Genomic DNA, 11,916 nt, shown 5'->3' with positions numbered 1-11,916 from the left:
GTTCTCGCTCTCGTGCGGGGAGCCGCGGCCAGGGTGTGCTGTGCTGCTGGCTGCTGGCAGGGGGACCCAGAGATTCAGCCAGGGGACAGGCAATTCCTGCTTCAAAAAACAGCTTTTTTCGGTTTTCTAGAGTTCAGCGTGTACGTCTGGGTACCTGTTAGCTGGTATCACCCCAAAATGAGGCCTTTGCTTTCTGCATGACTGTAGATATGTCCACAGTAGGAGGTACAGGAGGTGCGTGATTTCTGTCACCAAGGAATGCTAAGAAATTACCTGAAAGATCTAGTAACTATGACTGGAAGTATTGGCTTGTGATTAGCATTCATATACAGCTATGTACATATACAGAGTACTCCATCTACTCCATGTTAGATGTTTAGGGGACTTACACTGCCAGTACTTGTAAGGCTTTCAATATTCAATACAAAACCTTCCCTATTTGTTTGCAAAACACACAAACTTTTTTTGAAGTGACTGTGGTATGGTGTTAATAGGTCAGCATCTTCCACATGTTATCTCCACGCATATTGTGGTTTTGTGCGTGTCCATTTGTGTTTGAAGCCCTGTGGCAATACGCTCAACTTTCATGTTCTAGATCCTTTGGGAAGGTAAGAGAAGTGAGCACTGGATTTGCAGGGTATGACAGGTACTTTTCTCTGCTCATCACCTCTATTGGGATTTTAACATCTGGTGGATGCTGCATTAATCAGGCAGGAGATAGTGCCTAATTATTTTCGTTTCAGTTGTGAAATAAAGCTTGAGAGAAGAACTAGGGCCTAGGGCTGTGTACAGCTGTAGGTGCTTTCTGATAAAATGGTAGTAGCTTGGTAGTAGCCTTCCTGCTGTGCCCATTTTACAATGGTGCACTCTTTAAGGAATGAGAAAGGCACTGTATTTGGATTGAAGCAAGCTGAGTGGCTTCCAGTCTCTTGTAAGTCTAGAAATTATCTTGGTATTTAGGGCAAGATAGAATTTGAAATCTACATGCATTGAAATTTGAGTGACTTGGATGCCCCTGTACCAGACAAAAGTTTAGACTGCTCAGGCATCAGGTACCTGAACCATTGATATGAACACTTGGAAGAGGCCATTGATACCTGTAGTTATGTTTGTGTGGCCCACTTACTCCAGTGAGAGTGGTGTATATTAGCAATCTCCCCTCCACTTTTCCTGTATTTTCTGACAGGTCTTGCACATCATTTGTTCTGGTTTCTGATGATAGAGGATTGTAGAATGAGGGTCTTGCGCACCTGGTAGATATGATAGGTTTCAGAGCCTCTGGTCCTTCTGGCATTCACAGGACTAGGAAGTGAGTGTTGGGGCTGTTGGAAACTCACAGAAGTCTGTGCAGCCACTGCATCTATGCAGCCAGCCTGGTGTTACAGAAAGTGCCAAAAGCACGGGACCTGCTGTAGTGCTGCTGTGTAGAGCACAGTAACGCTCTTGCCATCCTTGTGCTTCATCTAGTGCCTACCTCAGCAAAACTATACCTGGGAGCAGGCAGGGGGCTTGTTATGGCGGTCTGCTTTCTTCTTAGCTTCTTGTGTGACTGACTATGTACATGTGTGCACAAGTGAAACTGAAGCATTGTGGGTATCTCTGTTATGAAGCTTTGTTAGGTTTTCACAACCCTGAGTGATATCTGAGTCTTCTGGGCTGAGACAGTGTTCTTTAATAAGGAACTCTAAATCTTCAAGGAGACTTTAGCTTACTGTACTGCAGCTAGTCACATTGATATAGATTTGTTTATTCACTTAGCTCCTAAAAGTTGATGTAATTGTAACATGGAGAACTTAACTCATTGTGGCAGAGATTGTCTTCCTTCAGGGAATAAAATAGCTTGAGGATTTCAATTTCAGTACTGAAAAATCTCAGGTTTTTTTCAAACATCTTCTATTTTGAATTTTTTATTCAATTCTTTGGTGAAAGCCAGTTTGTTCCAGTAGACCAATGGGTGTAATGAACATGTCTATGGTATCTGCGCCTTTTTGTTAATAGGGTTGTAACCCAGTTCGTCTTCAGGTTCTCGTCACACAGCACAAACATGCTGTATCTCAGATTAAATGTCTGATTCATATTTCTTTGGGAAACTTCAGGAATTGGGCAGATTGCAGAAAATGGAGATGCGAGTGTTCTTTAAATGTCTGCTTGTTTTTCTGCACTTGTATATTCAGTCAGTGGAACTTCGGCTTTGGGTGTTTTCCATGAACTGATAGTGCTTTGGTATTTGTGTGGTACTTGTAGACACACAGAAGACAGTACTCTGCAGACTTTGCAGAAACAAGACTCTTTAATGCCTGTTGTATTTTACTAGAGCTGAGGAGTCTTCTCAGGTTCTAGTCTGGACAACTGCATTTCATCTAACTTCTCATCAGGAAAGCAGCTAGTAAATAATAGAGCAGAAATGCAATGTACAGGCAGTGTTTAATCTAAGGAACGGTTGTGATGTTGGGTTTAATGCTTATAGGTCAGTTTTCATTTGTAAATTACTTTGAGTTCAAAAATTATTAAAGTTAATTCAGTCTAGCTGATCCTTTGTCAGCTCAGGGGTTAGTGCAGTTCCTCATCACCTAACATTGTTAATCTGGAGAGTAGGTCTGGTGTCACACTGTATTTGTCTAGAAAACCAGACGTGCCTGGAAGGCATCACAGAAGTTGCTTGGGGAGTTCATTTGATGACCTGAAAAATTACGCTATTTAAAAACAATGCATAAGGTTTTTGAGGGCTTCCTACACTCAACAAAGTTTAATGCAAAAGGAAAAATATTAATTATGAATATAGTCTAATGTATTTAGTGATGAGTTTGATCTTAGGTTTTCAGGAAGGCTATGTACGTTGCAGAGTAAAAACTTCAGTTGCATTCAAGAAAAGATTTTGCTATTTATTTAGTTTTAAAATATAAGAAGTTTATGATTTGAAGTCATTTATGTTCTCCCTAAAGATTAATCTTTTATATGATCTTACGTATTAACAAAACACAGTCTGCATTTTAACTATTGTTAAAGGTTAGACAGGAGATCTTACCTAGATGGAAAGCTGTTTAGATTTTAGCACTGGAAAATACAGGTGCATTTGGTGGCTGAATGTGTGCCTAAATGTACATCTGCACAGACATAATTTACAGTGGTGATGTCTCAGTTTAAAGCTTAGCTGGTAGAAATGACTAGGTAGTTGTACATCAGCTGTTTCACCTCATGTTTACAGATGTCAGAACAAAACAAAGCAAGTAGCTTTTTATAATCAAAAGGTGAAAGCAACTTTTTAGGTTCAAAAACTTCAGTTTCTGGATGTACCCACAACTGTGAAATGTTCAGTTGCTGATCTGACATTTATTCTTTTTTTAAAAAAATACCACCACCTAAATCACAACCAAACCAAACAACAAATAAACCCTCACCCAAAACCTGGGAGTTACTAGAAGAATTCTCATTTACAGGTGTTGGAAATTCTGGTTAAGAGATTTGACTAAGCAGGTGCCTGAAATCTGGAACAACCCCGAGACTTCTAAGACCCAGGTTAGAATCATAAATGTGTGTTGTTTCTTCTGACCATCTGCAATAAGATTAGATCAGTCTACTACTTCGTGTTGTTTAATATGCAGTGCTTCAAAGGAGGCAGAGACAGTTCTTTCACGTTTCCTGTGGGATGACTTGCCCATGAGGGAAGGCTTCCTTATAGTTCTTGCTCTAGTTAAAAACCTGGCTTAAGTGTTGAAAGGTTAAGTTGGGGGGAATACAGGAGGGAGCATGGAAGAAAACAATGATGTACTTTGAAATCAATTTTTTAAACTTCTTTGTAACTTGGGTACTTTTGTGTCACTTCTCGTTGTTTACCTCTCAAATATTATTAATCTCAGATTTGAACTGCTTCTGTTCCTCAGGTATTTGTGTTTCTAGGCCTTGAACTGCTCTATTTTCTCTCTTCAAAGTTCAGCAATGAATACAGTGTTTTTATTAAGTATACATTGCTGAAGTGTATAATGATAATATTTTGCACTGTGCATTTTGGTCATTGTGCATTCATTTCAGATCTGAACTGCTGCTGCATTTTGAGTAGTGATCTTCAGTGGTCTGCATGCGATTATACCTGTGCCTTTGCACAGCAGTTTTTTGACCTTTTGAATTTTAAGTCAGTTTGAATTGCTTCTTTTAATGTATGTTACTTTAGTTTTTAGTACTATGTATTTTGCCTTACTTGGGACACCCTTTTAAACAGTTTTTAATTCTGTAATACTTCAGTTTTGGAAATTACTAATCTCGACTTTGGATGGTTAAGTATGAACTGGTATAAGTGCTTTATTCTGTTCCTTGTGTGTGCAAGGTAGCTTCATCAGAAACATCCTTGCTATCTGGGAACTGGTGAGATCTTCGTGACATGGCCTCTTGATTCTTCTTTCACCTTCCTCACTGTTAGGCAGGTATCAGGTGCTTCTGTTGGTGCCAAAAGCATGACTGAGTGAAACTCACAAGGAAATGTTTATGGAGATCCCTTTGTAAATAAGGCTTAAGTTCTTTTTACAGGTGTAGTATGTTTACAAGTGCTTTTTAAACTCTGTGTCTCTATTCATTTTAAAGTAACTTACAGAAACCATAACCATGTGCTTGCTTCTGTTAGGTCTTACTGCTCACCTCACTCCTAACAGCCAACAAAAGTGTCAACATTGGATTGTTGTGTTCCTTTTTAGTGAATTCTAGCTTGTTGGTTGAAAACTGGATGGTTTAAGGTTTGCAGTTTAGTAATGGCTTTGTTTCCATGGGAAAAATACTGAACTGAAGCTCACAACTTGCTAAGTATATTTTAGGAATTGCAGTGGCTTCTTGAGGAGTGAGTGAGTTTACAATACTGCATTCATAAAGTGTTCCAGTGAAAAACACGCTTTAGAAACCTGTACACATTTTTCAGTGTTTTTTTAACTCTCTTTTCAGATAAGGATGTTTAGATGTTTAAGTCAAATTGGATAAAAACTTGAGTGCTGCAGTGTGAGTCTTGCACATAGCAGCGTAACTGCCAATATGGTTGTGTTTGATTATGTGGCAATCTCAGTAGTCAACTGACACTCTCCTTCCTTTGATGTTGTGGCATGCACAGGTAGATCTTTTAAACTGTTAAAATGCACCCTGCTACCTGAAGTACTTCGTTAAAACACATTTTTTTACGTTAACACTTTTGAACAAGCTAAATATTTGTACCAACATGAGCTGTATAGAGAAATAGTCTTCTCAGGAAGTTTTAAATACCTTTTATATATGGAGTTTTTGAATTGACCCTTGAGGATGGTTGCTGTTTTCTTGTTATTGGTGATGGAAAGGAGAAACTGCAACAAGCTATACCGAGTACTTCTAAAAAAAAAAAAAATCCCTTGTTTAGGTGGTTTGGATTTAAATTTAAAATTCAGTATATCTTTTCCAATAATAAAAGATTGTTCTAAATAGAAATTGGTAGGTTTTCTGCTACAGAATCTTGGCATCCAGAACAAAGGCCACATTGTGTGTTAATTACCCTATTTTTTAGAACATGATCAGAGAACTCAGATCAGTAGCAGAGACAAACATGCAGATATAATTCAGTCCTGATTTAAATTTTTAATTCTGTAGTCTATTTCCTTCTTATGGAGACTGTTTTTTACTGCCAGAGTAAACAGGCACTACCCAAAGTTCAATAAAAATGCTACAAAAATAGAGGAGTTCAGTATTTGTTGATTGAGTCTTCATTTCCAGATTTAAAAATTAAGGGGAAAACTCTAAAAAGTGTTTCCATGTGAATGAAAGCAAGCCCTTAGTTACTAGTAACTGAGTTATATATATGATCACTGTTTTGTTTTGAAGAATTTGAGGTTTTTCCCATCATCTGACTGGTGTTCACGTGTAAGTTATAGAGCACTTTGAAGCGTGGAGGTTACTTGTTTTCATATCATAACATGCACTGTGCAGGGGGCTGCAAGCACTAGTGGAACAGTTGTGTTGGCAAATGGCTGAAGCTGGTGCCTTTACCTTGGGAGTTATTAGGAAAAGTGAAAAATGCCACTGGAAGGGGAGAGAGCAGACAGTTTCAGTTGTGTTGTGTTACTTGGTTTAGTGTTATTCTCTGCAGCCAGATTCTGAATTTCGCCATGTTATCACAAGGTAGGATGAGCATGCAGTTTCACAGTGACTTCAAACTTTCATTACCCAGTTCATGAGTTTTTGTAAAAGGTACTTGCCTTTGGCAGACTCTGTCTCTTGATGCTGCTGTTACCCTGCAGCTGCAGGTCTAGCCCTGTAAAAAGACATACCTAGCACTTTTGGTGTTTTTACTTTACAGCTGTTCAGACATTGCTGACGAAAGGGAGGGGGTATGTATAGCTATGCTTTTCCAGCAGTATTTGCCAGTTATATTGTCTTCAGCTGACTGGAAGAATGTTCAGTAGAGAAACTTGATGGTCCTTTTATGAAGGGGGCGTATCTCCCTTGTGGTGATGTGAATGATTCCCATCTTGATCAGTTTAGCCCTTTTATGTAGCTAAAAGTTATGTTTTGTGAAACACCACTACTCAGCTGAATTTCTTGCCCTTCTCTGCTTGGTCCAGAAGGCTGTACTTGCCTTACTCAAGCTCTTGCTAAAGATCCCCATATATTGCCATGCCAGTTAGCATTTCTGCTGCGGACCGTGCATGTCTTTTGGACATAGTAGATGAGTTGGTGCTTGCACAATAAATGGCAACAAACCCATTCGTTGGAGTTAGAGGACTTAGAGTTACTGCAAGGGTCCAGTGGCACTTTCTTGTTACTGTATTGAGAAATCTCGATTCCTTGTTTCCATTGACCATTAGCTCCTTAGTCTCTTTTAGACCTTGATAGGCTTTATATTAGTACTACCTCATACAGTATCTCATACTGGTTTTCTGTGCTTGTATTTGAGCAGATAATCTCAGTTATCTACTCTAGATTCAAAGATTTAATTTTGTCAATTTTTGCTCTTCTACATTAACAAAAGTTTTCTGACTTAACAGCTGTGAGGCACTAATAAAGGGAAATTGTCTCTTAAGAGTTCAGTAGCTGGTAATGTCTTTCATCAAACAGATGTGGTATCTTGATGTTCTAGCATAGGACTAGCCTGCTAACTTAACTGAGATTGATTTGTTTGTTTGTTTGTTTTGATCTTCGGCTTTCCAAAGAAGGTGTATTTTTCCATCTGAATGACATGTTTGTAACATGTTGCTTATCTGCCATGTTAATGATAGATGCACTATCCCCTTGTTCCATGACCTGTTTTCATGCTAATAATAGATTTTTCATGAATTTGATCATGCAAGTAAAAAGGAAACACTTGGTCTTATGCTTGATTACCTTTTGAAATTTTTTTTTTAAATCTGATACATTATTCAGTAATTGCTTCTTTTCAAAGAGGAGCCAAATGCTTTCCTAGTTACTACTGAGGTGTGTGATCCTTTCTCATGTAAGAATTTTCCTACCTGGTGGTTGGTACCATGGCTTCTACTAACAGCTATGAAATTATTAGATCTTAGTACTAAAAAATTTGAAGTGCCTCGCTCTATGCCACGTACTGTGCACTTGTTTTAAAACAGTTCTGACATAGATGTGAATGAAACTGCACTATGCAGAGCATCTGAGCTCTTCAAAATTACAAACCTCCCTTCACTGTTTTGAGCAAACTACCCCAAAAAATTATTCTCAACATCTACAGTCAGAGCGTCTTATGATAGATCTCTACATTACTTTTTTAATTCTTGTTTTATTTTTTGATGCTGATTGTGTAAAGAAAAATGTTACAAGTTGCCCTCCTGGAATGCTAGGCAAGAACATCAATTTCAAGTAACTTTTAGTGAATATACTGCTCTTGAATTTTCCAGTCTATAGTGAGAGTTGAATTTGGCTGGTATGATGTCATTTGTCTGGCACCTTTGGTTTCTGCATGCTTTGCAAATAGCTTACAGGGCTTAATCCTGATATTTTTTAATACAACTCACTGTCCTCCAGTTGGACTCCTCTTTTCTTCACTGACATCTGACTTAGTCCACTAAATTATCTTATGTTGCAGCATCTTAATCCCACACAGGGCTCATTTGTTTTAGATATTTTCTGTTAATGTGTTGTTTTCAGTTGCCCAAGGCTTTCCAGAGACAGGAAGAGGCTGATACGCTGTTCTGTGGACAGGCTGAATTATTTGCAGTGCTCTGAATTATTGACCACTGAGGAAATCAGTTTTGGCAGAAGGGTAGATTTCTTTTAAAGATGTGAGTAAACAAGGCATGGCTGTAGTTTGGGTCCAGTATCCTCAAAGAGACCATTTGTGTTCCTTGAACTACTCGAGAAATGTTGTCGTCTTGCTGTTGCAAGCTAATTGTGTGAGCAGTTCCTCTAGAGAAGGGCAAATGTATTTCCTGAAATTGGGTACTGTATGTGGTAGGTATCCACAGAGATGCTGAACTGCTGAGATATGTTGGTGGCCTGCCAGCCTTAGGGCTTGTGCAAAAAAGTTGTTGTTTTCCTGGAGTAACTGTGTCTCAGGAATGTCTTCCCTCCGCAGCTGACTCCTAATTCACCTCATCATGACCTGTCTTCCTGAGGCCCAGTGGAAGTCAGGGTAATCTAATACGCATGGCATGCTTACTTGGGACACTTAAAGCTGACCTCCAAACAGGAAAGGCTTCTTACAGGAGCATTTGTGCCCTAGCTGTAACACGGCTGGTGCTGCTCTGCAAACTGGGTTCTGGGTGGATAAAGGCAGACCGGGAAAAAGGGCTGAATATTTACAGTTTGTGTTTCTGTCCTCACTTGAGCAAAATTACTTAGTGAAGAAGCAATAACCTCTAAAAACTGAAAGGTTACTAATGGGTAACTTGAGAAATAACACATGGCAATATCATTTTTTAGTTTCTGCATGTATCAAACTACATTTCTTAAATGTGACAGATTAAAGAGGTGACGTGTCCTTTATATGCAAATTTTCCTACTCTTTTGGTAAGATTTAAGTTTTTAAGGGAGTTCTCATTTTTAGTAGTTCTGCAGCATGCATTTAACTGGCTAAACTTGTGCTAGATTAACAGCCTCCTAACCTTTCCATTTTGAAAAAGAATGTGTTTCTTGTGATGGCAGGCACCTTGTGATTGAGCTTAAGCTACCTGTATGAAAGAGGTTTTAAACTTTAGTCTTTAGAAAACTTGCACTGTAGCTTGCTTTTATGTGCTTTTGCTTCCTTTTTATAGCACTAACTTCCTGTGCATTCTTTTTAAAGCCTTCAAAGGTAAGATACTATTTCTTTGTTAGCAGCAAGACATTCTAAGTGAAGCCTCTGGGCACCTCTGTATTTGAGCATAATGCAGTGCTACTGGCTGTAGCTGTTTAAGTATTGGGGAAATAAAATATTTTACAAATAAAGAGGCTCTTTGCTTGCTGGCTTTTGAACAGGGGAGGAAGTTACCCTTTATTGCACTCAGGTCTTTTTCTTGCAAACAGGAGGCCTAGATAATGTATCTCAGGAGTATCTCAGCCCGAAGCCACCACCTAGACAGCGAGGCTTGAAGTAACACACCAGATGTAGGCAGGTTTGTTATACTCCTGCACTGGTAGCTGGTGAACTGGTATCTCCCAGGGACTGCTTCAAGGAGTGATACAAGTGAATGCTTCTTGCTGCTCCCATGTCAGTGTGCAACTGCTGTTTACAATCCTAAGTGCACCTGTGAAGTAAACTGGGAGGACAGCTGTGTCTTTCTTGTGGAAAGCTAAGTAGTATGAGTACTACAGCCAAAGATTTAGTTTTGGGGAAGTACTGCAAAAAAAATATACTGCAGTGAAGTATCTTACTATTACAGGCTGTGTTGCATGCTGTATCTGAAGTTCTGGATACTAGAGTGGGACCTTGTATTAGGCATTGTAGAGCAAAAATAGCAGAGTCTGTTTGCTCTTAAGGAATGCATTTTCTCAGTGCTTTTTTGCCTCTACAGTTTTATTTCTTCTGCCAGTAGAACTGTGTTTGCAAAGAAGCTTATGGTTGTTTAAGTAAATTACAATAAACCAAATATGATGCAACCATATATCCATGCTTGGGGGTTGCACAGATTAGTTTAAACGTCTGCCAATGTAGTTCTGTTGGCATGGTGCCTCATACAAGAACTGTTGCCTGGAGCTGGCAGATGACAGTGTCATGACAAACAGTAGTATCTCCTCAGTTTGCAGAAGAACTCTTCCAACTGCAAATGTTCTGATACTGAGTTGTGTAAAAAGTGCAGGGAAGATTAAAGGATGAGACATGAAAGACTGATGCGAGGAGAATAGGAAAAATGGGATGAGGCAGATAGGAACATACTGGAGGGAGGCTCTGAAGTTGACAGCTGCTTGATACAGTCTATTTCAGTTTCCAAAAAATCTTTGAAGAATGTTATTCAAAGTCTTTGAGTAAACTGGGCCATAGTTGAAAAACATGCATTACTTGTATGGATGGTTTAAAAGCCAGGAAACAGAGGGTGAGTTGTGATGAGGAGGGGCAGGCAGATGCTGGACCTCCACAGAGTGCGGTAATGAGGTGAATGCCTTCAGCATGGTTGTAAGTGATCTTGGAAAGAGAACTTAAGAGTTAGAGTGAAGGCTGCTGATGACAGGTAGTTGTCCGAAATGGTGAAAACAAGGGGCTGCTGAGGAATTAAAGAAAACAGACTGGTGAAACTTCCTCTGCCACCCTGTTGCCTAGTGTAAAAAAAAAAGAGAAACAAAACCAAGTTACAGCCTCTGAGCTGAATATTGCAACTCAAACAGGATTTTAGTGCTTTGATACTTGAGTGGTAACAGCTTACCTGCATAGTTTCAGGGAAGATCAGCACTAGTTTATGAAATAAGAATTTATTATATGACATTGTCAAATACGTGTTCTTCCTGAGCCAACGTGTTTTTTCTGAATGATTAAAAGCTAGAAGAGTTTCTGGGAATTCTTGCCATGTCATTGCATTTTTTTAGGCATCTGCTAATGGCCGTTGTTGGAGATGGGATGAATACTTCTTATAGGTATGATTTGGTCATAGCCAATCTTATGTACTTGTTTAGAAAAAATGTTTGAATGAACTGTAGAAGTCAGTCACTTTCAGCAAACCTGTATCTAAGCAGTTCCAGCTGCTGTTTCATCTTGGCCACTGGCTTGGTGAGACCACAGGGTTTGTGTTGTCACTGGTCACACCTTTCTTGAAAGAACTGCCTCTAGTTTTATGGAAAGTGAATCTGTATTTGATGGGGAAAATGGAGTGAGGAAATATTGAGAATGGAAAGACGTCTCTGCAAGGAGCAGTAGTAGTTTGTGAATGTGATCACTCTCTGTCATGTTTGCGTAAAAATGCATGAAAGGCAGGTGAACTGTGCATCTCTTGTTCTTTGCAAGTGATACTACCAGTCTTCTCCAAAAGGTCCTGCAGGAAGAACAAGTTAAAAGAAAACGATTGAAGAAAATTTTGTGTATTTTGCGTGGATAAAATCTTTCGCAAATCAGAAATAATGCTGATTGTTTTGTTGCTCAAGAAATACAGAGACCTCTAAGTGTGAGTTGTAATGGTTGTATGTTTTCAGTTTGTATAGCTCTTCACTCTGTGCTGTCTTTTGAGAGGAGTATCCAAAGGGGAATCTTTGGGATTGTTATACAGATAGCTTGCATCTGTGTGTAAACCTGAAGTCACAAGACAGGCAAACATGATCTGAATTTTGAGAAACCTAAAATGAGTCAAAATTATTACTGGGACTCTTTCTTACTGAATTGCTAGATGTCCCTGGTTTATGGTAGTTCTGATAGCAAATACAGTATTTTCCTGAAATAGATTAAGTAGCTGCTTCTCTAGTTTTTCTGTGTACTAGGGAATCGCACCTTTTTGATTACATGTGATCTCCTGAAGACTTTTATTGACACTGTAAAGTTGTCCTAAATGAAGACATCAGATA

This window comes from Buceros rhinoceros, unplaced genomic scaffold (genome assembly GCF_000710305.1).
Source record: "Buceros rhinoceros silvestris isolate BGI_N320 unplaced genomic scaffold, ASM71030v1 scaffold12789, whole genome shotgun sequence".
NCBI classification, from domain to species: Eukaryota; Metazoa; Chordata; class Aves; order Bucerotiformes; family Bucerotidae; genus Buceros; species Buceros rhinoceros.
Note: the sequence above shows the minus strand (reverse complement) of the source record.